The 27,947-nt window shown below is 39.5% G+C and overlaps 1 protein-coding gene across 1 annotated transcript in view; it reads left to right on the top strand.

The window, feature by feature from the left end:
• LOC150088193 (uncharacterized) overlaps positions 1–27,947 on the top strand; it is a 295,820-nt gene that overhangs the window by 166,097 nt on the left and 101,776 nt on the right. The window lies entirely within an intron of this gene.

Genomic DNA, 27,947 nt, shown 5'->3' with positions numbered 1-27,947 from the left:
TTTTGGGGGCTTATCCTGAGAATGGATTTCCCTAGCAGTAGTGGGAAAACCCATAATTCTAAAAGCACCACTCCTGACCTGGAAGGAATAATACTGTACTTGTATGCAAATTAGGTTGAATTTTAGTTCCTCAGCCACAACTCTGATTTCATCCATTGCCAACCAAGACCTTTGTCCATTTATTTGGATAACCTTTATCCCCTCAAAGCCATGTGGATTCTCTAGCAAAATGTTTGAAACGGTTGTATTATTCATTATTTGTTCTCTTGTTTACCATATTTACCGCTTTTATATATTCTGGACAACCTCTGTCTCTAATAGAATGATGAAAATCTTTGTTCTTTCTTTTGCAATTCATGCACTTAGGGAGGGTTCCTCTTGTGCGAGCAATCAGCAAATATATGTCCACCACTGGCACAGTGGCCACAGGTCTTCTATGTATAAGTTTGAGCCGTGTGGCCAAAAGCCAGGCAACAAAAGCATTTGGTGACCACTGTGAAGCGGCGGAACGTGTGATGTAAAACCAAGGTAAATACAGTCATTTTCCATCTGACATTTAAAAAGCTTGGGTGAGAATCCTATAACTCAATTAACCACCTTATTTCCTGAACCAGGACTAAAACGAAAAGTTGTCCCCTGAGTGACTTTGTTCTGTTCAGAACCATGGTCTTTCAAGTTTTTTCAAAACAAGTATTAGCATTAGCATTAGCATTAATACAGGCATTTTATGCAAGAAAGCAAGCTTATGCAGCATCAGCCAAAAAAAAACCCACTTCCACTTCACTCCTCTGTTCGTTCAAAATACCTGTCCAGCTGAGCCTTAAACTTATTTAGGCTATCAACGTCCACCACAAGGGATGGAAGTCTGTTCCACCAACCAACCACCCGCTGGCTAAAGGCAAATTTCCGCACGTATATCCTACATCTGTCTTTCCTCAATTTGAATTTATGCCCTCTCAGGTGATTATTCTGAGCTAGAGGAAGAATCCCATCAGCATTGAGCATGCTCAAACCATTCAAGGCTTTATACACCTCTATCAGATCACCTCGCTGGTGCCTAGTCTCCAGACACTGTGATTTGCAAAACTTAAGCCTTTCTTCATAAGAGCACCCCTTTGTTCCATTCACTAATCTTGTTGCCCTTCTCTGTACTCGTTCCAGCAGCTCTACATCCTTCTTGAAATGAAACCTCCAGACCTGTATACAGTACTCTAGGTGTGGCCTGACCATTGCCTTATACAAGGGAATAATCACCTCCTTATCCTTGTTGGAAAAATTCCTGTATATCATTGACAATACTCCATGAGCTACTCTTGCAGCCCATCTGCACTGCTCAGAGAACTTCATATCTGCCTGCACAACCACCCCCAAGTCCCTTTCATTCTCTACCACTGTCAGTGTAGTACCACAGAGTTGATACGTTGCTCTGGGGTTGCTGTTTCCCATGTGTAGTACTTTACATTTGTCAATGTTAAACTTCATTTGCCACCTCTTAGCTCATCTGCTCAACCTTTCCAGATCCTGTTGCAGCAGCATAGTGTCAGTAGTGTCCTTGACAACCCTGCCAACCTTTGTATCGTCTGCAAACTTGGACATTAAGCTTGATATACCATCATTAATATCATTTATAAATACAGAAAACAATAATGGACCCAACACTGAGCCCTGAGGGACTCCACTAATAACATTAGTCCACGATGAGCAGTGTCCATTGATTACCACTCTCTGTCTTCTCCCCCTCAACCACCCCCTTTATCCATAGCAGCAATTTGCCTCCAATGTCACACTGCTCCAATTTGTGTAGCAGTCTTCCATTTTCAACAGTATCAAAAGCCTTTCTAAGATCCAAGTACACAATATCAAAGCTATTCCCTGCATCCAGTTCTTTTGTGACTGCATCATAGTATCCAATCAAATTGGTCAGGCAAGACTTCCCCTTAACAAAACCATGCTGTGTCCGAGCTATAACTGAAGTCTTGTCTAAATGATCCTGCAATGCTTCTTTAACCAGTGCCTCCATTAATTTTCCTGGAACAGAAGTTAAGCTCACAGGTCTATAATTACTTGTGTCAACCTTTGATCCTTCTTTTTGAATTGGGGTCACATTTGCACATTTCCAGTCTATGGGTACCTCCCCTGAGTCCAAGGAAGCTCTCATAATTATGGCTAAGGGTTTGCTTACTTCCTTTGCTGCCTCCTTTAATATAACTGGATAGATCCCATCCACCCTGGGTGCCTTTCTTGTGTTTATCTTCAACAATTTCTCCTCCACTTTACTCCCAGTTATTTCAAGATTCTGTAGCTTACTGCTAGAGTTGAATACACCTCTGGCATTCCCCTCGCTGAATAACTCCTCATGTGTGAATGTTGATGCAAAATATTCATTTAGTTTGTTAGGTACCTGAGCAGGATCATCAACAGTTGACCCATCAATAATCATCAAAAGTCATCCATAATTTCCTCCTTTGAATAACCCTTAGGGATTCTGTATATAAGAATCATGGGATCTTGCAATTTGGGCTTTCCCATAGAAACCCCGGCACCAGTCAAGGTTGTAGAGTTACTAATTTTCCTTGCATCTGTAGGTTTTGTAGTTTCCACAAGTAGCCTGTTGTTCCTCAATAACCGTATGTTCTTTATTTTTATATCCCGATACTCTTTTTTTAAAAGTTTCTATCACTGTAGTCTTTATTTCTTGACGATGCAATTTTGGAATTAGGCAACAGTCTTAAAATTACTATGTTATTTGGATCACTTGTATTAGTCAAAGCTGGCGAGGAAAAATCAGCTCCAGACATACCCAAAGATTCTTGTACAGTTGGCTTTTGTCGAACCAGACTGGAGTTTCCTCCACCAGGAGTGCAACCCTGAGACTCTGGAATATAAGAGATGCCAATAGAACCAACCAGTCTTTGTCTTTGATGTACTCCAGTTTTAACATCCCTAAAGACAGAGCACTGCATCCTAGAGAGTGACATCACCTATAAAACATTCTCCAAATATGCCCAAAGTCTCTTCACAAGAAGACTGACCCTGCTGCAACCGGTAAACCCACCTGAAGACAGCAATCCACTACCATGAAAACTACTGTGCAACAAAACCAAGCAACAATGGCTTGTTGCCTGGATGGAGGCACCTCACCACCGTAGGTTAGGATGATGCTTCCTCGAAAATCAGAGCAAACCAGATTAAGACATACCCATCCCTGGATGTGATTCAAAATTGGAGGTGACTGACCACTAAATGCAATGAAGCCTGGAGTGAACTCCACTTCCCTGATATGTCATCATGAAATGTGACTAACTGAAACACGACTACTGAATAACCAACAGACCTGGCCAGAAAATTCCACTTCCCGGACAAGAGTGATGAAAACATGAGAAACACTGGACCTGACTATCACTTGTAAGGACTTCACTCAAGACAGCATGGACGGGACCTGAGTCTCATTTATGATAACTGCCTGATCAGATCTTTGCAGAGGCTGGACGGTTACCACCGGACTTGACAGTGCAGCTCTGCTGTAAAGAGTCTTATTGGCAATCTTAATTGAGCTGCCTGTCTCGATTTACTTTATACCCACCCCCCTCCCTGCCACCCCTACTTTCCTCTGGTGGGGCCTGGCCCCACTGACCACCGGGATCGTCTTCTCTATCGTCCCCATTCTTCTGTCTTTTCCCTCAGTATTCAGTCTCCCTCCGCATCTATCTATACACCAGAGTACACCCCACACATCAAAATTGAACCTGCACAATGACTTTTGGCTACCAAATTCTAGCATTTTCTCCCTTTTTTATTTTATTTTTTATTTGATTTATTTATTTTATTTTATATTTTTTAAGGTGCTAGCCACTGAAATCTCAGGAAACTGGATGGCAGGACCTGCCAGAATAAATAATATCTAAACTACTGGGTACCTGGTCTGCCTCCACGGGGCTGAGTGTGGGCAACGTTGGCCCTCAGCAGGGGTCCAGTGGCTGAATGGCCCGAGGAACAATGGTACACAACACAACACATATATAATATCCATGCACTTTAAATCTCTGGCCTTCCCAGTGAACTGGTACACCTACAATGAAAGCAACGTGGAGATGGGGGAACCCCTGGTGCCATTTGACACTAAACACACTCTACTATCTGTCAAGGAGCCGATGCAGCTATTCTGTCATCATCTGGGAATGGTGAGAGACATGGGTACTTTGGCTATGGATTGTTATTTTGCTGTAGGGACTGTAAGGCCTGTCTCTGGATGTTTCTATGCATTTCAAATACTTTTTTGTGTAAAGTGCTAATGATTATTTTCTTCTATTATAAATAAGTGTTCTTGTTCCCTGGGTAGGGGGCCAATTTCTGCTATTAGTTGGCTTCTTGGTATATCACAAATTATACATGCTTAGAGAATGTGTGCCCAGTCTTCAGTTTTGGGTCATCAGTCAGCTCTAAGGAGGTTAATCAGTCATTGGGTCATCAGTCAGGAAAGGTTTGCCTTTAGGGAGTTGTGACCTGTGAGTATAAATGTTGTGAAAATTTCCAGGGGGCTTTGGACTAACTAACCATTGCCCCCTGTGGCAGAAACCCTTTTGGTAACCAGATCTGTGGTTTCCTGTTCCCAGTTTGATTGCTATTGCTCATGGAGCTTTGTGGTTATTCTTTTCCTTTCAGCCTTGGTTTATTAGCATTAGCATTAGCATTAGTACAGGCATTTGATGCAAGAAAGCAAGCTTATGCAGCATCAGCCAAAAAAAAAAAAAAAAAAAAACCCCACTTCCACTTCACCCCTCTGTTAGTTCAAAATACCTGTCCAGCTGAGCCTTAAACTTATTTAGGCTGTCAACCTCCACGACAAGGGATGGAAGTCTGTTCCACCAACCAACCACCCGCTGGCTAAAGGCAAATTTCCGCACATCTATCCTACATCTGTCTTTCCTCAATATGAATTTATGTCCTCTCAGGTGATTATTCTGAGCTAGAGGAAGAATCCCATCAGCATTGAGCATGCTCAAACCATTCAAGGCTTTATACACCTCTATCAGATCACCTCGCTGGTGCCTAGTCTCCAGACACTGTAATTTGCAAAACTTAAGCCTTTCTTCGTAAGAGCACCCCTTTGTTCCATTCACTAATCTTGTTGCCCTTCTCTGTACTCGTTCCAGCAGCTCTACATCCTTCTTGAAATGAGGCCTCCAGACCTGTATACAGTACTCTAGGTTTGCAGGTCTGGAGGCCTCATTTCAAGAAGGATGTAGAGCTGCTGGAACGAGTACAGAGAAGGGCAACAAGATTATTGGCTCTGTCAAGTGGTATCCCCAGAAATTCTGTGGGTGTGCCCTTCTTAATATATTATGCAAAAAGGATAGGTGGAACAGGACCAGGGTGTCTGCCAGGGTCGAAGGTTGATGACGTTGTAGAGCAGATATCAGCTTTCAAGGGCACAAAAGGTGATATTGTTGTACACGTTGGCACCATGACCTTAAGAGTAAGAGATCTGCAGACCTGTACTTAACAAGTACAGTTCAATGCTGAAAAAAGTCACGAGTTAGTGTTAAATTTGAAAAATGTCTGTATTCAGCCCATACACGTCAGGAGGGAGTATATGATGAGAGCCTTGTCAATCAATTCGGCCCTGGAGAGATTGTGCAAGGCTCATGGGGTAGAATTTTTTTCAGTGTGTTCTGTTAGCAAAACTATCTACAGGGATGGGATACACTTAAATAGAAAGGGTGCAAGGATATTTTCTGATGGTATCGAGGCAGTGTTAGGTGGGTCGGAAAACTGCTAGCTTGGGAGGATTCGCAGACTAAAAGATTAATAGTAGCCGCAAGCAGAGGCGAAAGTAATTCTTGCACTGCTTCTATTGGAATGAGCAGCAGCCTGCAAAGCGAGATACTGGGGATTTCAAGGGATGCTGGGAGTCATCACGGAACAAGTAAATACATGGGTTGTGTTAGGATAACTAAGAGTAAGAACAGGTGATTTTATACTTGCATGTACATAAATTTGATGAATTCGAAGCGCTGATCAAGGCATCAAAGGCAGATATTGTTGGGATATCAGAGACATGGTGTCATACAGATATAAGCAGTGCAGAATTAGAATTTGGGGAGTACAATGTTAAGAAAGGAAAGAGAGAGTACGAAGGGGGGAGGAGTTATGCTGTTAGTTAAGAAACACATAAAATCTAATCAAGTGTATCCCGTTAACATGGGTGGACAGTGTAATGTTGAGTCTGTTTGGTGTGACATAAACACTGGGAAAGGGAAAATGAGAGTAGCAGTGTGCTATTGGCCTAATGACTCTGATGAGTACAATGAACAGTTGTGCAGAGAAATAGAGTGGAACAGTAAATCAGAATGTCTTGTAATGGGGGATTTTAACTTTTCAGATATTTACTGAAACTTGTGGGTGGGTAACTTGCATGCTAGCAAGACTTTTGTGGATTTATTGGAGGATTGTTTTCTACAGCAACATGGTCGAGAGGCAACAAGAGGGAGAAATACTCTTGATCTGATTATCAGCAGTGTACTGATGTGGAATTTTCTTAAAGATGTAACTACCATCAAGGGTAAAGGGAAGAGTTTTTGTTTTCGTAAAGGTGGCTGCAGTGGTCTCAGACAGTTTTTAAATTCTATACAGTGGGATCAACTGATGATGTTATCAATGGTGAATTCCAAATGGCTACTAGGCTTTTCATACCAACTAAGAAATACTGTTCAACGTTCAGACCTAAATGGATGTCAGATGAATTAATGAGGCTCGTGGCAGAGAAGAAAAATACATGGGATGCATTTAAATTGTCAGGTGATACAGAAGCCTACGGCAGATATAAGCTAGTCTGTAATCAAGTCACAAAGGAGGTTGGGCAGGCACAGACAGATTATGAGAAACCTTTAGCAAAGGGTACAAAGAAAAACAGCAAAGAGTTCTTTACTTATGTAAACTCTGGAAGGAAAGGGATGAATCAGATTGGTCCACTTAACATAGATCATTTGACTATTGATGATCCTGCTCACGTAGTTGATAAACTGAATAGGTATTTTGCATCTACATTCACACATGATCAAAGTGTAGGAGAAATTTTTGAAGTTAAACATAAAAAAGACAGATGGAATCTGTCTAGTTATATTGAAGAAGGCAGCAAGAGAAGTAATCAAACCCTTAGCCATAATTATGGGAGCATCCTTAGAGTCAGGGAGGTCCCCATGGACTGGAGATGTACATATGTGTCCGTAATTCACAAAGGGAGTGCAAAGAGTGACATAAATAATTATAGACCTGTTAGTTTAACTTCTGTTCCAGGGAAAAGAATGGAGTTACTGGTTAAAGAGGTGATACAGGATCACCTAGACAAGACTGCACTAATAGTTCAGAAAAAGCATGGGTTTGTTAGGGGGAAGTCTAGTCTGACCAGTTTGATTGGATACTACGATGTGGTCACAAAGGAATGGATGCAGTTTTGATATCACATACTTGGGTTTCAGGAAATCTTTTGACACTGTTGTACACAGAAGACTGCTGTACAAATTTGAGCGGTATGGCATTAAGGGCGATTTTCTGCAATGGATAAAGGGATGGTTGAGTGTGAGATGGCAAAGATTGGTAATACATGGACAATGCTCTATGTGGACTAATGTTCTTAGTGGAGTTCCCCAGATTTCAGTGCTGGGCCCATTGTTGTTTTGTGTATTTATCAATGATATCGATGAAGGTATATCAGACTTAATGTTCAAGTTTTCAGGTGATACAAAGGTTAGCAGGGTTGTTAATGACAGTAAAGACAGTATGCTATTGCAACAGGATCTAGAAAAGTTGGCAGATGGGCTGAGAACTGGCAACTGAAGTTTAATATTGACAAATGCAAAGTACTGCATATGGGTAGTAGTAACCCAAGAGAAACGTACCAACTCAGGGAGGTGGAGAATGAAACAGACCTGGGGGTAATTGTGCAGTCAGATATGAAGTTCTCTGAGCAGTGCTGACAGGCTGTCAGAGCAGGTCATGGAGTTTTGTCAATGATATATAGGAATTTTGCCAGCAGAGACAAGGAAGTGATTATCCCTTTGTATAAGGCAATGGTCAGGCCCCACCTTGAGCTGTGTATAGGTCTGGGGCATCATTTTAGAAGGCACACCTGCATCTGCGGTGCTGGTGTGCTCACAGTGCAACATGCACTGTTGATAGTGAGAAGTGTTTCTAATTTGTTCCTGTTTCTGACTATGGTCGTGTAGCTAAACCACTCACAAGCTCCATAGGCAATGACAGGCAAGAACACTGCTCGGTATATTATGGACAGGGTCATCCTTTTGAGCTCCCAGTCAGCTCGACTGATCCTGGCAATCATGCCTGCATAGTTTCTCGCTTTTTATGCCAAGTATGCTAAATGGGGATAAAAAGTTAATTTTGAGTCAAAAACAACCCCTAGTTATTTGATACTATTTTTACGGATTTTCTAGTAATGTTAAATTCACTGGATCTCCTTAGGATTCCTTTCAAAAGTATGGATTTTGTTTTTTCAGGTGATATCCTGAACATGTGCATTTGTGATCACTCCTGCAGTTGTATGAGGATGGCATTTGATCTTTGCTCTACAACCACTCTTGTGTTTCCTTTTACAAGGAGAATCAAATTGTCTGCAAAGGCCAGGCTCTCCACTGGGTCCAGATCCAAAAAATTCATCTAGAACAATTGTCCAGAAGAAAGGGCCAAGGATTGAGGATCAACAACAGGAGTGATTCTACATGCATTAGAATCTTCAGGAAAAGACTCAGAGCAGTGGCAGCAACAGGATCTAGATAATTTGGGCAGATGCGGCTAAGAAGTGGCAACTGAAGTTTAACCTTGACAAATGCAAAGTACTGTATATGGGTAGAAGTAACCCCAGAGAAATGTACCAACTGTGTGGTACTACACTTAAGGTGGTAGAAAATGAAAAAGACCTGGGAGTGATTGTGCAGTCAGATATGAAGTTTTCTGAGCAATGCAGACAGGCTACCAGGGCAGGTCATGGGGTTTTGTCAATGATATATAGGAATTTTGCTAGCAGGGAAAAGGAGGTGATTGTCCCTCTGTATAAGGCAGTAGTCAGGCCACACCTTGAGTACTGCATACAGGTCTGGAGGCGTCATTTTAGGAAGGATGTAGATTTGCTTGAGCATGTACAGAGAAGGGCAACAAGATTGGTGAGGGAAATGAAGGGATCCTCTTACCAAGAGAGGCTTAAGTTCTGCAAATTGCAACAAACTAGGCACCTGCACAGTGATCTGATTGAGGTGTATAAGGCCTTGAATGGATTGAGCATGCTGAATTCTGATGGGATCCTTCCACTTGTTTAGATTACGAACCTAAGGGGCCATAAATTCAAATTAAGAAAAGACAGATGTAGAATAGATGTGCGGAAATTTGCCTTTATCCAGGGGGTGGTTAATTGCTGGAACAAACTTCCATCTTTTGTTGTGGAAGTTGATAGGTTAAATAAATTTAAGGAGGAACTGGACAGGCATTTGGAGGGAATGGTGTGATTTTTTTTTTTTTTCTGGCTGATGCTGCATAAATTCATACGCTTGCTTTCTTGCATCACATGCTGCTGCTGCTACTACTACTACTACTACTACTATGACCTATCAAGGGTAAAGGAAAAGACTTTTGCTTTCATAAGCAACTACAGCGGTTTTCACTCAGTTTTTAAATTCTGTGCAGTGGCACCAACTGATGTTGTAACCAACAGCAAATTCTAAATGGGATGCATTCATGGAAATAATTATAGAAACTGCTTTTCCTACCAACAAAGAAATATTGTTCAAGCTTTAGACCTAAATGAATGTCAGGTGAACTATTGAGACAAGTGGCACAACTGCATTACCTTAAAAAAAAAGTAACATTTGTAGTAAAAACTATAAGATATTGTTTGAATACAGTCATTTTTGTTTGTATCAGCAAAGGTATTGCATGATAATGCTTCTATTGCATCAGACAATAATTGCAAGATATTGCATCAGCCGTTTCTATAAATACAGTGTTGGAAGGGTTTACACGCTCATTAGTATCCTGTTTTGCGGGTGAAAGCATGGCTCCATATGTTCAGTTGACACCAAGAAAAAAAAAGTGCAGCTGTTGCTCTGTTTCCACGCATGCTATTACTGATAAAATAGGCTGCCACCAGTCAACAGTATCCTGGATGTTGAAATTAAAGCATGAAACCTGTGATGTGAAGAGAAGACCTGGATCAGGCCATAAGAGAGTCACTATGCCTTCCCAAGATCGATATTTGAAATGGCTATGTCGTCATAATTGCCATGCTAGTGCTCCTAATCTAAAACGGACTTTGAGATGGCCTCTGGTGTTGAAACAAGTGCACAAACTATCCAAAGATGGCTTTTGGAATGTGGTCTGCATGCCTATCAGCCCAAGAAGAAGCCTTTGTTGACCCAAGAAATGAAGAAGAAGCGACTTGCTTGGACTAAAATGCATGTTTTGTGGACAAAAGAGCAATGGGACACACCGTCATCTTTTCTGACGAATTGAAATTCAACCTACATGGCTTGGATGGGAACCGATATGTCAGAAAACGAAAATTGGAGGCATACCATCTTGACTTCATAACACTGACTGTAAAGTTCCCTGCCGGTCAGATGGTCTGGGGATGCATAACAAGCAAAGGGGTGGGGCAAATTAAGTTTATTAACAGAACGGTGAATGCAGAAACCTACACTGCTATCTTGGAGGAGTGCCTGAAACCCGTTATTAGGGATCACCACAAAGACCTCCAAAACTGCATTTTTCAACAGGACTCAGCATCTTGCCATGCAGCAAAATTTGTAAGTTTTATACTATTTATATTTAATGATGAATTTGTCTTCTTGTCTCACAAGGCTTAAAACATACTTACACCAATATTTTCCCTCGTTTTTCTCCCTTAAGGTGCAGTCCATACCTTAGAAAATGCTAGCATTACAGTGTTGGACTGGTCTGGCAGTACAGATTTGAACCCAATTGCTGGTACATAATATCATCTAAAATTGCTCAGAAGAAGCCAACAAATAAGATTCAGCTGCAGGAGAGCATTATAAGGGTGTGGTACCATGAAATTGGGCAACTATAATCCAGAAGTTGATTAACTCTATGCCAGATCGTTGCAAGGCTGTAATTGCAACTCAAGGTGGAAAAACAGAATATTGAGGACTTATTTTGCTGATTTACAGTACATAATACTATTACGTTAACTTGTCATTTCAGTTTCTACACGTAAATGCAATCAAATGTATGTTTGGTTGTCACAATTGCCATTTGCATGATTTCTCATATTTCCATTAATTATGCATCTAACCCTTTACAAACCTTTGGGAAGATATTTATGGCAATTATGTATATCAGATGGAGTGTTTTTATTCGATCTCATTCACAGAGATATATATATCCCATCTAAAAATTCGAACATTTCTGCAACACACAATGCAGGGCAAAACATACAGGTATGTTTTGTATATATACAGGTATGTTTAAGATTACAGTAGGCCCTCGATTTAATGGACTAATTGGGGGAAGGGCTATATGCTATTGCCGAAAGTCCATTAAATCGAATGTATTTTAAAAACATATATTAATAACAAACTTACAATGTACAGGATATTAAAATGTTATTATAATGTATAAGTATGAATAAAATATTATTATAATGTATATTGAGTAATTTATACACGCCACTGAAACATCTGTTAAAAATATAAAAATAAATTTACGACAGGAACCAAACTTTATTTTAATTAAACATGTCAAAAACTATACAATGTTACTAATGGAGTGTTTCCACCACTTATTTTTATTTTTTTTTCTGAAAGCTCACACAAAGTTGTTTTTAATGTGAACATTAGTTTTTTCAATTAAATCCATTTTAGAGGGAAAAAATACTTTAAAATTCTCCATTGAATAAAAATCATACAAAAAAGGTCCAGTTGATGAAGTAGTCTTGAAACCATCAAGCTTCAGTTGCCTTACACCTTGGTGCTGCTTCCTTATTACTGTAGATTGAAATTCTCTAAAATTTCATAATAACGAAACACATCAGGGTCTGATGATGATTCAATATAATCCCATTTTTCTTCCAACTCATGTATTAATGATCTTGGTAAAACACCTCCCACCATTCCCAACACGCTCCATTCAATGCCTCCTGTGGTCTTCTGTCTAAAGGATGTCAAAATCCTTTATGATTTTTGATGCTAAGAAAGCTCCATGTACTGATGGTATTTCTTCACTTATTCTCAAAACGTGTGCTCCTGAACTTACTCTTGGTCTTTGCAGCCTTTTTTCACTTTCTTATTCCAAAGGTGTTTTTCCTTCTGCCTGGAAATTTGCTCATATCCACCTAGTTTCTAAAAAGGGCGACAAATCCCTCCCATCCAGTTATCGTCCCATTGTAGTTACTTCTACTCTTTCTAAAGTAGTAATGGAGAAATCAATTAACCGCCAACTTTTAAATTACCTAGAAACCTTCCATCTGATCAACGATTGCCAGTATGGATTCCATCAGTGTCGATCCATTGGTGTTATTCTGTCTTATGTTACCCAGTTATGGACAAATTCAATGTAAAAGTTAGGTGAAACCCAAGCAGTTGCTCTTGACATCTCAAAGGCTTTCAATCATGTTTGGCATAAAGGTCTTCTAAACAAGCTTCCATCTTATGGTTTGCCAACTGTTTTTTGTAATTGGTTATCCAGTTTTCTCTCTGATCACTCACTGAGGGTGATGATAGATGGCTCTCAGTCTCTCTCTGTGTAATGCTGGTTCCCCCAAGGTTCAATTCTTTCCCCCACTCTTTTCCTCTTGTATATTAATGACTTCGTCCATTGACTGGAAATCCTATCCATGGTTTTGCCGATGATAGCACATTGCATTCCACTTTCCATTTTAAGAAACCTTGCCCTGCTCAATCAGCTTCAACTTCTCGAATACCCGATACCAATTTCTTAAATGCTGATCTCCAGGTAATTCTCCAGTAGGGCAAAGACAACTTAGTTGATTTCAATCCATTAATATAGCAGTTCTCACTTTAAATTATACTAATTTTTAACTTTGTATTATCTATGGATTTATTTTGAAATAAACCACTCTTTTATCACAATACAAAGTTAGTTTATTAATTAAGTGCTTTTGACCTAATTCCTAAACTTATTATAAAGGTGACATTTCAAGATCCTTGCCAGATCCCATTAAACCATACAGGGTTGTTAACAGCTTCTCACCCTTTGGCTTATCTAATTAAGATTGCTCAGAGCAGTCTTATAGACAAATTAAAAATTTCAACCACTCATCAATGGGAACATTCCTCCCTTATTCATTTTGTTAACCCCCTCCATGGTTTTATATGTTTCGGTCAAATCCTCCTTAAGTTATCTAGTTGCGAAGACCACATCTTCTGTGCTGTTCCTCACAACAATGATTACTGTTCTTCAGCAATCCATTTGCCCTTCTTTGCACATTCAATACAATTTCTGTGTCTTTATTTTGGTGCAGGCTTCACCTGGATACAATACTCCAAGTGTGGTCTCATCATCATTTTATAGAGAGGATAATGATCCCCTTCTCTCTCTCTCTCTCTATTTGTAAAATATATAGAACATCCATGTTATAGGACATAAATAGAAAATCCATTTGCCATTCTTGCTATATGCTGGATGTTTAACTTCATGTCTTTCTGCATCATCTACAAGTAGTTTTCATCCTGAACAACAATCTTTACTACTGAAACCACATTAATTCTATAGTGGGGACAGTGAAATCAAGATGAACTGTTGTGAAATAAGTGACATAATGATATCAAAGAAGTGTCTGTGTAAAAAGTTACTGAGATACATCCAGTTATACTGAAAAAGGTTAAATGAGTGCATCCAACTGTTAGTAATGTTAATGAGACCATCATTCGATTCAGAGATTATTCTTTTGCCCAGAGAAGTGTCAACATCTCTCCAATTCATTATGGAGGTACTAAAGTGATGAGCAATAATAGACCAGCTCAAAATACCTTACCTGCCATTTCTGCTGTATTGTTGATTATACTACTACTTTGATCTTCTACAGGGACCCTTTGACTTTATCCTCTGCTTTTTTGCATTCATACATAAGTAGAACTTCTTTTCTCCCTTGCTTAGTTCTTTCTTCATCAGCATACTCAGTTTTTGCAAATCTTACCCTGTCAGTGGGTTTATTACATATTTTATGACATTACATTTAAAGCAGTGTCATGGAATGGAATGTAACTATCCTGTGCTTTTCTCTTTTCCTCAGTTAAATCTTCAGTTATCATCCATTCTGTATCTTTCTTTTACAGTACTTTTCTGGGATAAATTCCTTAAACACTTCCTACAACTAAGTATAAAATAGCATATATTAGTAACATCAGTTAGCAGAGCTCAGGTAATACTTGACTATGCCATAGGCCCTCTTCCTGTAATTTAACCTTGGTCATTTCCTTCTAACACCAAAATTTCTTTGGATACTACCCATTTTATGACGTTATTATTATTATATTATTTCTCCCTGATTGGGGGTTCCACCTCATGATGGGTATTGCTACCAAGTACACAGGGTGGTTGTTGTTATGTCTGGTGTTTCTGTTGCTCAAGGAACTCTCTGACTATCCTACAGGTGTTCAGGATTGCGACTTTCTGGAGTTCCTTGTAGGTGTTCGCTGGGAGACCTATTGCTGCTAGGCTGTTATGTAGGGTGTTTGGCACCATTCTTGTGATCATGGTTGACACGATGATCAGGATGGTTGTTACTTGTTGCATATGCCACAACTCTTTGATTTCCTGTCTTAGGTTCGTGTACTTCCTGATTTTTTCCCCATGGGTTTTCTGCAGGTTGCTAGTGTTGGGTACTGCTATGTCAATCAGATAGGTAGCTTTTTCTTCTTGTCCACAAGTGTTATGTCCGGTTTGTTGTTCGGGATTGTTCTATCTATTATTATGGCACGGTCCCAGTACAGCTTGTGGGTTGGGGTTTCTAGTACTGCCTGGGGGTTCGTACTTGTAGGTTCTCAAGTACTGCCTGGGATTCGTGTTAACTGTCGCTGTCTTCTGTTGCGCAATGAGGTCTATCAGGCCCTTCCTCCTTCTTTCTGGGCAATTGTCAGTGTCTCCATGGCAGATTTCGGGTGGTGTTGGCGGCTCTTGGTCACCATTGTCCTTGTCTTTCTCATGATATCCTCCAGCTCGGCGTTAGTCCAGTCTATGACCCTGAAGGAATATGTTAGCACTTGGACTATATCGGTGTTTATGGCTTTAACTGTGTTCCCTCCATTCAGCTTTGCTTTCAGCAGGCTTTTGAGTCTCTGATGGTATTTTTCAGCCAGTCAGGCCTTAATTTCCTTGTGCTGTAACTGCTGAGCCTGCATCATCCCCAAGTATTTTTAGGCCTCTCCCTCTGCCAAGGCTTCAATCTCTTTACCAGTCTGCAGCTAGTAGTTTCGGTTGATTAATTTTCCCTGGTGCAATCTGTGGGGCTTGCATTTGTCTAGACCAGAGGTTCTTAACCTTCTTAGTTCCACGGACCCCTTTGCCAGTCAGGTGAATACCACGGACCCCTTCTCAGAATAATGTTTTTAAATGCATAAAATAAAACTACAAAAAAACCAGTTTAATGAAATAGTTACCAAAATTTAAAAAAAAACATACAGTAATATATGTGTTTCTTTCTTAACACATTGAATAATAATACAATACATTTAAAATATAGGAAAGTTGAAGTTAAATTTTATTTTTTAAGGACATATCAGTGTGAAGACTGTTGTTGTTTATCTTGAATAAGAACATTAAACTGTGGTGTGGTATTTGACAAGGCAACATGCATGTCATGTTGGACATCTAATCGATTTTGATTTTTTGTTTTCATTTTTACAAGTACTGAAAATCCCGATTCGCACAGATATATTGTTGCAAATGGTATCAAAGCTTCCATAGCTCACTTTACAAGACGAGGATAGGCTTCTCTCAGGGAACACCAGAATTCTCCAAGGCTTTTTGAGGTGAACTCCAATCATAGTATGTTTTTTGACCTAAGATTAGTTCGTTCATCTTTGGTTAAGTCAGCATCTTCGATACAGTTTATATCAGAAAGAAAAGAATTTTGGATCCATGGTTCAATTTTCATGCCTTCAAGATAGAAATAACTTTTAAAAGAGTTCTGTAATGTTTCCAAGTGTTCGCAGATATCTCTTTTCAAAAAAATTGAGAGAGAAGTTTGCATTTCAACTACATCATGGTAAAGCACTTCCTGCAACAGTGGAAATTTTTCAAGAATGTCGGTCTGTACTCTCTTCTTCCATATTGGTAACTTGGCCAAGAAAGCTTGTAATATTTCAGTTGCATCCATAATGGTGACTTCATGCCCTTGAATGGAAAAATTTATCTCATTCATATGGTGAAAAATATCTGCCAGGTAAGCCAACCCATGGATAAAATCCTTCCCTTCAAAATGTTCCAAGAGTGGGGTTTCTCTTTCTTCCAGAAAAAGTGAAACTTCTGCCCTTAGTTCGAACAAGCGCTTCAAGACTTGTCCTCTTGAAAGCCAGCACACTTCTGTGTGGTAGAGAAGCACTTCATATTCTACTCCCATTTCTTGACAAAATCTTTTAAAAATACGATGATTCAAAGAACTTCTTTTGATAAACTTGATAAATTTTATGGCTGTTGACAATACTTCTTTCAGGGTTGTTGGAAGATTCTTTGTTGCCAGTGGATGTCTGTGTAAAAAGCAATGAGTGACAACGACTTGAGGAGCTTCTTTTTTCACTAAAGTAGCAAAACCAGATGTATTACCAAGATTCGCAGGAGCTCCATCAGTGCAAAGAGAATGAAGATTTCCTTTCCATTCAAAGTTTCGTTTGTAAAAAAAACTTTTTACCATTTCGAAAACGTCGACTGCCTTTGTAGTTTCCAAAAGAGACACAAAATAAGAATTCTTCTTTGATGGCGTCAGCATGCACATAGACATAGCGAACAAAAAAAAAAGGTGCTGGCTACATTGAGAAATGTCTGTAGTCTCATCCAATTACATGCTGAAGGGGAATGGCGAGGCTGCCATTTCCTCAATGATCTACTTCAAAATATTAAAAGACATATTGACGTTGTAGAGCGAATATCATCTTTAAGGGCACAAAAGGTGATATAGTTGTACATGTTGGCACTAATGATATTAAGAGTAGGAGACCGGCAGAATTACTTAACAAGTACAGGTCACTGTTGAAAAAAAGCTGTGAATTAGGGTTGAATTTGAAAGTGTCTGCAATTCTACCCAGACATGAAAGGAGGGAGTATATGATGAGAGCCCTGTCGATCAATTCGGCACTGGAAAGATTGTGCAAGGCTCAAGGGGTAGAATTTTTTCAGCCTGGACTGTACTTGTAAACAGGAGAGACTGCTTCTACAGGGATGGGATACACTTAAATAGAAAGGGTGCAAGAATGTGTGCTGATGCTATCGAGGAAGTGTTAGGTGGGTCGGAAAACTGCTGGATTGGGGGGATACAAGGACTAATAGATTAACAGTAGCCACTGGCAGAGGTGAAAGTGATTCTTGCACTGCTTCTATTGGAATGAGCAGCAGCTTGGAAAATAAGATGCAGGATATTTCAGAGACTGCTGGGAGTCATTGGGGTACAAATAAACACATGGGTTGTGACAAATGGGCCTGGAGTACTGGGGTCCATAGTTTAACAGATATTTATTTAAAGTATACCCAGTAAAATAAAATAAAATAAAATATTTCCAGAAGCTTTCGGAACTCGTGTCCCTTTCTCAACTGACAGAATTTTTAAATACATTACAAGCAAACTGTGGCACGTTACTCATTCGTCATTGTTGTAGCACGGACGTGTGCTGCCTTGCGCCAGTGATCATCCATCAATAAAACGGTTGTCTCCAGGATTGGATGTATACGCATGCCTTTCTGGCGACATGGGTTGTGTTAGGGTAGCTAAGAAAAAGAACAGGTGCATGTATACTTGCGTGTACACCAGTGCTAGGAGTTTGGTAAATAAATTTGATGAATTTGAGGTATTGCTCAAAGCATCAAAGGCAGATATTGTTGGGATATCAGAGACATGGTGTCACACAGATACAAGTAATGCAGAACTGGAATTTGGGGAGTACAACGTCTACAGAAAGGATAGACAAGATAGGAAGGGTGGAGGGGTTATGCTATTAGTTAAGAAACACACAAAATCCAAGGAAGTGAAGCCATTCGACATCGCTGGACAGTGCAGTGTCGAGTCAGTTTGGTGTGACATAAGCATTGGGAGATCAAAATTGAGAGTAGGAGTGTGCTATAGACCTAATGACTCTGATGAGTATAATAAGAAACAGTACAGGGAAATAGAGTGGGCCAGTAAATCAGAGTGTCTTATAATGGGAGATTTTAATTTCCCAGATATTGACTGGAATTTGGGGGCTGGTCACTCACACACTAGCAAGGCTTTTATGGATTTACTGGATGATTGTTTTCTACATCAGCATGTTCGGGAGGCAACTAGAGGGAGGAATACTCTTGATTTGATTATCAGCAGTGATTCTTCATGCATTAAGAATCTGCAGATAAATGAACCACTAGGTGGCAGTGATCACAGTGTGCTCAAGTGGGATTTACTCAAGGAGGTAACTACAATCAGGGGTAAAGAGAAGGGTTATTGCTTTCGTAAAGGCGACTACAATGGACTGAGACAGTATTTAAATTCTATACAGTGGGGCCAACTGATGATGTTACCAACAGCAAACTCAAAATGGGAAGCATTCAAAGAACTTATCTTGGAAGCTACTAGGCTTTACATACCAACTAAGAAATATTGTTCAAGGTTCAGGCCTAAATGGATGTCAGATGAACTAATGAGGCATATGGCAGAGAAGAAAAATGCATGGGATACATATAAATTATCATTTGACACAGAAGCCTATGATAGATATAAGTTGATCTGTAACCAAGTTTCAAAGGAGGTTAGGCAGGTGAAGACATTACGAGAAATATTTGGCAGGGGATGCAAAGAAAAACAGCAAGGAGTTCTTTACTTATGTAAACTCTAGAAGGAAGGGGATGAATCAGATTGGTCCACTTGATATCGATGGTTCAACTGTTCATGATCCTGCTCAGGTAGCTAACAAACTAAATCAATATTTTGCATCTACATTCACACATGAGGAGTTATTCAGGAAGGGGAATGCCATAGCTGAAGTAAACACTGGCAGTGAGCTAGATGATCTTGAAATAATTGAGAGTAAAGTGGAGGAGGAATTGTTGAAGATAAATACAAGAAAGGCACCTGGGGTGGATGGGATCTATCCAGTTATATTAAACGAGGCAGCAAAGGAAGTAAGCAATCTGTTAGCCATAATTATGAGAGCTTCCTTGGACTCAGGGGAGGTACCCACAGACTGGAGATGTGCAAATGTGATCCCAATTCACAAAGGAGGATCAAAGGCTGACACAAGTAATTATAGACCTGTGAGTTTAACTTCTGTTCCAGAAAAATTAATGGAAGCACTGGTTAAAGAAGCACTGCAGGATCATCTTGACAAGAATTCAGTTATAGCTCACACACAGCATGGTTTTGTTAAGGGAAGGTCTTGCCTGACCAATTTGATTGGATACTATGATGTAGTCACAAAAGAATTGGATGAAGGGAATAACTTTGATATTATATATTTGGATCTTTAGAAAGGCTTTTGATACTGTTGCACATGGAAGACTGATGCACAAATTGGAGCAGTGTGGCATTGGTGGCAAATTGTTGTTATGGATAAAGGGATGGTTGAGTGGCAGAAGACAGAGAGTGGTAATTAATGGACACTGCTCATCGTGGACTAATGTTATTAGTGAAGTCCCTCAGGGTTCAGTGTTGGCTCCAATGTTGTTTTCTGTATTTATAAATAATATTGATGATGGTATTTCAAGCTTAATGTCCACATTTGCAGACGATACAAAGGTTGGCAGGGTTGTTAAGGGCGCTACTGATGCTATGCTCCTGCAACAGGATCTGGAAAGTTGAGCAGATGGGCTGAAAGGTGGCAAATGAAATTTAACATTGACAAATGTAAAGTACTACATATGAGAAACAGCAACCCCAGAGCAACGTATCAACTCTGTGGTACTACACTGACAGTGGTAGAGGATGAAAGGGACTTGGGGGTAATTGTGCAGGCAGATATGAAGTTCTCTGAGCAGTGCAGATGGGCACTGCCCAGTAGTAGCTGCAAGAGTAGCTCATGGTGTCTTTTCAATGATATACAGGAATTTTTCTAGCAGGGATAAGGAGGTGATTATTCCCTTGTATAAGGCAATGCTCAGGCCAAACCTTGAGTACTGTATAGAAGTTTGGAGGCCTCATTTCAAGAAGGATGTAGAGCTGCTGGAACGAGTACAAAGAAGGGCAACAAGGTTAGTGAACGGAACGAAGAAAGGCTTAAGTTTTGCAAATTACAGTGTCTGGAGACTAGGCACTGGTGAGGTGATCTGATAGAGGTGTACAAAGCCTTGAATGGTTTGAGCATGCTCAATGCTGATGGGATACTGCCTTTTGCTCAGAATAATCACCTGAGAGGGCATAAATTCAAATTGAGGAAAGACAGATGTAGGATAGATGTGCGGAAATTTTCCTTTAGCCAGCGGGTAGTTGGTTGGTGGAACAGACTTCCATCCTTGTTGTGGAAGTTGATAGCCTAAATAAATTTAAGGCTCAGCTGGACAGGTATTTCGAACGAATGGAGAGGTCAAGTGGAAGGGTTTTTTTTTTTTTTTTGGCTGATGCTGATAAGCTTGCTTTCTTACAATGCTAATGCTAACTATTCTAGAATGTATTACATCATTTGACAAGGGAACAGCTTCCAGTTTTTTTCTCTGTTCCAGTCCACAGACCAGTTCGACCATTTCCAGTGCACATGGCTTTACTAAAGTATCTCCAATAGTGTGGGCTTCTTTTACTTGGAAATCCGGTAAGCAACTCTATTGGATGCTTCAAGGAAAGGTTTTCGTGAAATGGCAAATCCAAGTTTTGGAAGTGTTCCTGCTTTTTCGAATTGAGATTTTTTCGCACAAAAAAAACCATCATCTTTAGATGCATTTTCAGCATGGACAGACTTGAGATGGTCTTTCAGTTTTGCTGGCTTCATACTTCCCTTCACAAGAATTTTTCTGCACAAAAAACACTGCGGTATTTGAGTCCCGTCAAGTTCATTAATGCAAGCAAAACCAAATAATACATAGTTTTCATCATACTTCCTTTTCTTCGACATTTCAACTTAAATTTGGTCTGTAACAAATGTTAAATAATTAATGTAAAAATAATTAATGCAATATTATCAACTAAGAAAGACATATACGAAGACTGTATGCATCAACAGACACATGGTGGGCGTGCATACACGCCTGCAGCACTCCAGGGGCCTCCACCGTTGGACCGGTACACACACACACACACAGCAGCGAAAAGGTTAAATTACACACTTTAACTGTTATCTAAACTGTAGGACGTGTTTGAACATACCTGGTTTACACTCGTAGCCAGCATGCCTACTAGGCGCTGATTTGCCGGATAGTTTGCCAACTATGTCGCACGATAGTCTGTCCACAGCAGGACTGCAATCAAGTGCGATCTAGCGGCAGATCTAATAACTGCTGTAATTTCAAAGTAACGATGAGCATAAGCGATTTTTCAAGATATGCAATAACTATAATATGATATGAAAATATCTGTTATTTCTATTGGTAACTACAGATACAGCTAATACAATTGTAATTTATTACATACATTCATAAGTGAAGGAAATTAATGACTTGATTTTTTTCCCATCCAAGCTCACGGACCCCCTGAAATCCTTCCACGGACCCCTGTTTAAGAAACCCTGGTCTAGACCAAATTCCATCCTAATATCATTGTTGAATTCTTCGGTGATCTGGATTAGTTGCTGGAGGTGCTTCTTGGTTCCCGCATAGAGCTTGATGTCATTCATGTACATTAGATGGGTGAGCGTGTACAGGTTCTTCCTTCCTTGGAGGTTATATCCATACTTGCTACCATTGGTCATGGTGGATAGTGGGTTAAGAGCTAGACAGAACCACAATTGGCCCAGGGCATCTCCCTGAAAGATACCTCTCCTGATGGGGATTGGCCTGGTTGTGGTGTTTTCGACCTTATAATGATGGCACTCCATTTCACCATCTTATTATTATTGTTGCTCTTATATTATTTCTCCCTGATTGGAGGATTCCACTCCGTGACAGCCTGCTACCAAGTACACAGGGTGGTTGCGGCGCCTCCGTTACCAGGTGGGAAGGAACAACAGTGCGTAGCACACGCTTCTTGATTAGACCGGGGTTCGAGCCCGTCACCACCAAATACGGAGGATGCGGAAAGGTCAGGGAATGACCACCGTATATTCCTGGAGCAATATGGCCTTAGTTGCTGATGCTCCTAAAAACCAAACAACAACAACAACAAAAAACAGGGTGGTTGCAATGTCTGGTATTACTGTCGGTCGAGGAAATTATTATTATTATTATTATTATTATTATTATTATTATTAGCCATATGGTACAAGGAAGCCTGAGACTTATGCTGCACCAGCCAAAAAAAAAAAAAAAAATTCCCCGAGTTATCCTGAGAGAGAGAGAGAAGTAGAAAGGAATCACCAAGAAAGAGAAGAATGATGATATACAGCTCAGGACCCTGGGTTTGCCAAGCCCATACTCACCAGATGTGAGCCCCTGGGGGTTAATCTCTGACTATCCTATAGGTGTTCAGGATTGCAACTTTCTGGAGTTCCTTGTAGGTGTTCTCTGGGAGACCTATTGCTGCTAGGCTGCTATGTAGATTCTTTGGCACCATACTGGTCATTGACACGATGATCGGGATGGTTGATACTTCTTGCATATGCCACATCTCCTTGACCTCATGTCTCAGGTTCGTGTACTTCCTAATTTTTTCCTCATGGGTTTTCTGGACATTGCTAGTGTTGGGCACCACTATGTCAATCAGGTAGGCAGCTTTTTCCATCTTGTCCACCTGGGTTATGTCTGATCTGTTGTGCGGGATGGTCTTATCCGTTATTATGGAGTGGTCCCAGTACAGCTTGTGGGTTCGGGTCTCTAGTACTGCCTGGAGTTATTATTATTATTATTATTAGCCATATGGTACAAGGAAGCCTGAAGCTTATGCTGCACCAGGCAAAAAAAAAAATTCTGAGTTTCCCTGGGAGAGAAAGAAAAGCAGAAGGGAATCACCAAGAAAGAGAAGAATGATGATATCCAACTGAAGAACCTGGGTGTGCCAAGCCCATACTCACCAGATATGAGGCCCTGGGGTTAATATGATCACTTCCTGCTAATGGTTCCTGAACTGTCATAATTTTGACACCGTGTTTATTCTTAGTGCGAAATAGGCTAAGGATATTTAATCCTTGTGCTTTCTCTAATGTGTTGAAATAAATAGCATTCATCTTGTTGATTCAAGAAACTATACCCACGGTTTGTGTTGATTTCCAATCTATAAAAAACAATAAAGACTCACTGCTGAAAATCAGATCAGATCTTGTTATCTTTCTAACATGCTTTTTATTTAGTGTTCAAAATGCAGATTCCCTGATTATTATTCAGTTCTTGGTCCTCTGTCGAGATGGGGCATAATGGTCAATCTATTTTATTTTATTATTTATTATTTTAAGTTCAATTGGTCATGTATTGTTAATAGATTACGTTTCCATTTTAGTGATATTTCACACAATTTGGAAACAGGTGCCATTAAATTTCTTTTTATTTGGCCTTCATTTTCTAAATTATATTAGGAGTGTTTCTTCAACAGTACCCTCTTCTTTTTTTATGCCTCCCCCATCTTTTGCTTTTATTTTGTGTTGTTATATCGGTTAAGTTCATTTTTACTCAACTGGTTTGCCATACTATTGGCATACATTTTATTTTTATTTTAGTTTACTGTATATACAAAGGGTACTAGGAAAGTTTTGCAATATGGCGCAACAATGAATCACAGGAAGCTGCTTGTTGCTGCATGTTGAGACATGTTCATACGTGCATAGTAGCCACCGCGCCAAGTCGATGGGCTCAGTTATTCATTAGTAGTGAGAGTGTAAAGTGCTTGCGATGGCATCGTGGTCACAAAATGAGATAAGGACAGTTTTGCGGTATAATTTCGTGCGTGGTTTAACCATAGACCAGTGCTTAGAAGAAATGACTCTTGCACTAGATGATGATTGTCCACATCGTACAAAGATATTCAGGTGGTATAGAGAATTCCAAAGGGGAAATTTCACTCTGGAGGATTCTGAGAGGCCGGGAAGGCCACGAACGTCAGTTACGGAGGAAAACGTTACTGCTGTGAGGAAAATGCTTGACGAAAACAGGCAAGTGACCTACCAACAGATAGAGGATACTTTGGGCCTAAATGCACCAGCAATTCGTTCGATTCTGCAAGATCATTTGCACGTGAAGAAACTTTGTTCTCTCTGGGTGCCGCATCAACTGACTGAAGAGCAGATGACACGACGTGTGACTTGGTGCCGGGAGATGTTAATAAAGTTTGATAAGGGACAATCTCGGTATGTGAACAACATCGTGACAGGTGACGAGACTTGGCTGTACTATTACGATCTACCGACCAAGGCTCAAAACAAAGTTTGGGTCTTTGATGATGACGACACACTCGTAATTGTCAGAAAATCCCGATCTATAAAGAAGAAAATGATAGCTGTATTTTTCAAATCGAGTGGAATTGTGGAACGTGTCGTTTTGGACACGCAGAAGACAGTCACAGCTAAGTGGTATACTGAACAATGCCTGCCTAAAGTCATTGGATCTATGAAGAACCTGCGGCCAAAGTCAAGAATGGACACCTGGTACCTCCATCACGAAAATGCTCCAGCTCACCGCGCCAAAGCCTGCACCGAATATTTGACCACGACAGGACTGAAACTTCTCGAGCACCCTCCCTACAGTTCAGACCTTGCTCCCTGTGACTTTGCACTGTTCCCGCATGTGAAAATGAAGCTAAAAGGGGGGGCGGTTTTCCAGTGATGAGGACCTTCTACGGGCTTGGGACAACGAGTGTGCTTTACTCCCTAGTGAAACTTGGCAGAACTGGTTTAAAGATTGGTTTCGGAGGATGGAGAGGTGTATTGAATGTAGAGGAAATTACTTTGAAAAAATTAAATAAACAAAGCTGTATTGCAAAACTTTCCTAGTACCCTTTGTGTATATATATATATATATATGTATATAATAAAATAATAATAGTGGTGGAGCGTAACGGTACGAAAAAGAAGATAACGTTGATTTTGGATCATTTACACTGCATTAGCAAAATGTATCCTACAGCCATAATGTGTATATATATATATATATAAATTTATTGCACATAGAAGGTGTGAAGAAGAAGATTTTTGTTTAAACCTATTGAATCTACGGTATACACCAGAAGTGAACTCGATTAAATGAATAAGGAATGTAGCAATACATGGTAGGATGAGGCTACCAGGTAAGATATGAAAAAGACAGAGACAGATAGTTGACAAGAAATTAAAAATAAAAATAAGATTACATTGCAGTGTTTTTCACAATTTCAGTGTCTTCATCAAAGGCCATCCACCGAAATTATGAGAAAGACGGCAGTGTTCTTGCTTCTGTTTCCGACATGTTCTGTGTGCTATGGTACGTGTGCTGTAGACACGTGTTGAGAATGAAATTTTGAAATTTTGCGGCAAGAATAAGGTCTAATAAATTGTGCCAATAAATGTAATTATATTATGTAGGGCATACAGATCATGGATGACCTTACAGAAGCAAGTAAAAGTATTGAAAAAACTAAAGTAATGATATCGGAATGTAGGAATAGGCAAGAAGAAAAGGACTTACCGTTACCTTGTAAGACTGAAACTGACCAAATGATCAAGATGGCAGCATACCAGTATATTTATGTGTAAGTACGCTAGCATTTCCTAGCTTTAGAAAATGGTGTGAAAAAAAAAAAAATTATGGTATGGTGTCTGTATAAATTGAAATGCAATATGTGCTGATGAATGCTGTTAAATACATGGTGCCCAAACTGCCCAGGAAAGTTGAGAGATATAATAGCTTACAAAGTAGCAGTGAAAAGCAGCTAAACTTTGTTAAGGCGAAAAATATATTGGGTAAAGTAAGAAGGTAGTATCCCGCATATTGCGTTCGATGAACTAATGGCTCACAGGACATAAGAAGTAGGGGCAAGTAAAGCAGAAAGATGAGTGAAGTAGAGGTAAGTAGTTGGGCTCGGGTAGTTCGGGGTTGCAAACCCGTTCCTATAGTTAAGACCATGAACGAAAAAGCCTGGGAGTGAGTACATCATGTATTTAAGTGCAATTGTATGAGTGAGAAAAATATATGGTAGATAAATAATGAAAATAAAATTTAATTAAATTATATACATGGTTAATACACTGTGTTAGGCCAGTTGGTGGGTACAGGTTTTCTAAGCTGTAAGACCCCACAGAGGCCTAGTGTATTGTATATACACTATTTACAAATTTGGTGTATATGGGTTTTTGTCATCATTTATTGTTGATTATGCTGTCTATATTGCTGTCCCATATTTTTTTATGTTTCATATCGATGGCTTTACAGAAGTGGTAGCAAAGATATTCTGTAGAAAAAAGGTTGTTTTTTTCAGTTTTTTGAATAGCACCTTGATCCTTATTGCTGCAAATGGTTGCTATTCTGACACTTTGCGCTAGTATAACATTGACATGCACTCCTCTAGATATATTGGAATGCCACTGTGTGAGGTTGACTATATTAAAATTAAATGAATCACGTTTGTTTTACAGGTTGATGGTAGCTTTCTTGTTTATCACTGTAATTTCAAGATCCAGAGAATAGGCTGTAGTATCATTGGTGTTTTTGTTTTTTCCAGTTTGACTTCATTGGGTTATAAGTGTCCATATTCCTTAAAGAAGTTTGGGTAGTTAATAACTATGATGTCATCTATATATCTGTAGAAGTTAAGGTCCTGTGGAAATGAGTTTTCAGACCAATATAGATATCGGTTTGCTATTATGCATGAAGCAAGACTTCCCATAGTTGTTCTGGTAGTTTGTAGATATACTATCTTGCCATCGTATACAAAGTTATTGGAGATTCATAAGTTCACTAGGTTGTTCCAGTAATTGGTATTTCAGGTTATATTCTCTCTATATTTTGCGTATATATCTTTGAGTACTGTTTTTAGCTTGGTTTGGTTAATACTTGTAAATAAACTGTGGAAATCAAAAGTTTGTATACTGGAAATATTGTTATTCTGTAAGGATTTTAATACTGGTAGGTATTAATTCTGCCATTTTATATGATGTTCAACAAGGATTGCAGTAACCATTCAAGGGTTTGCCAGGTTTGTGTACATAACTATTCTTGCAGGACGTTATAAATCTGAATCCTATGGAATTTTGGAATGAAGTATATATATGGCAGACTGTAATTGCTAATGTTCAGTTTTAATTTTTTTTTAAAGGCTATAAGTTTCTCTGTAATAATATTACAGGAACTGTATATAGGTTTGTATGTGTTGCTAGAGTTAAGTTCAGTTCTCAAAGTGTGTGCATAAAATGTTTTGCAAATAAAGGCTAGTTATTTGATGCTTTATGTACTGGTGTAATGATGAAGTCTTTGTGTATCTCTAGCAGTTTTTGCTTTTGTTTAGCTAGGTTATAATAGCTGAATTTGTACTGGCTATATCTATTTGAACCTAGTTATGTAAATTTATGTTTTAATAGTGTGAATGTATTGCTAATCCACATATGGTATGCCTCTATTGGTGTGTTATGTTTATGTGCTAGTTGAAAGCAGTAGTTTAATAGGTTTTGATATAGCTGTTTGAAAGTAGTTAGATTTATTTTGTTACATGGTCTGGATTTAAATCCTTGGGCTAGTATATA

Source organism: Mastigoproctus giganteus, chromosome 3 (assembly GCF_048544385.1).
Source record: "Mastigoproctus giganteus isolate SK-2022 chromosome 3, ASM4854438v1, whole genome shotgun sequence".
Taxonomy (NCBI): Eukaryota; Metazoa; Arthropoda; class Arachnida; order Uropygi; family Thelyphonidae; genus Mastigoproctus; species Mastigoproctus giganteus.
This window is presented reverse-complemented; position numbering and strand designations above follow the sequence as displayed.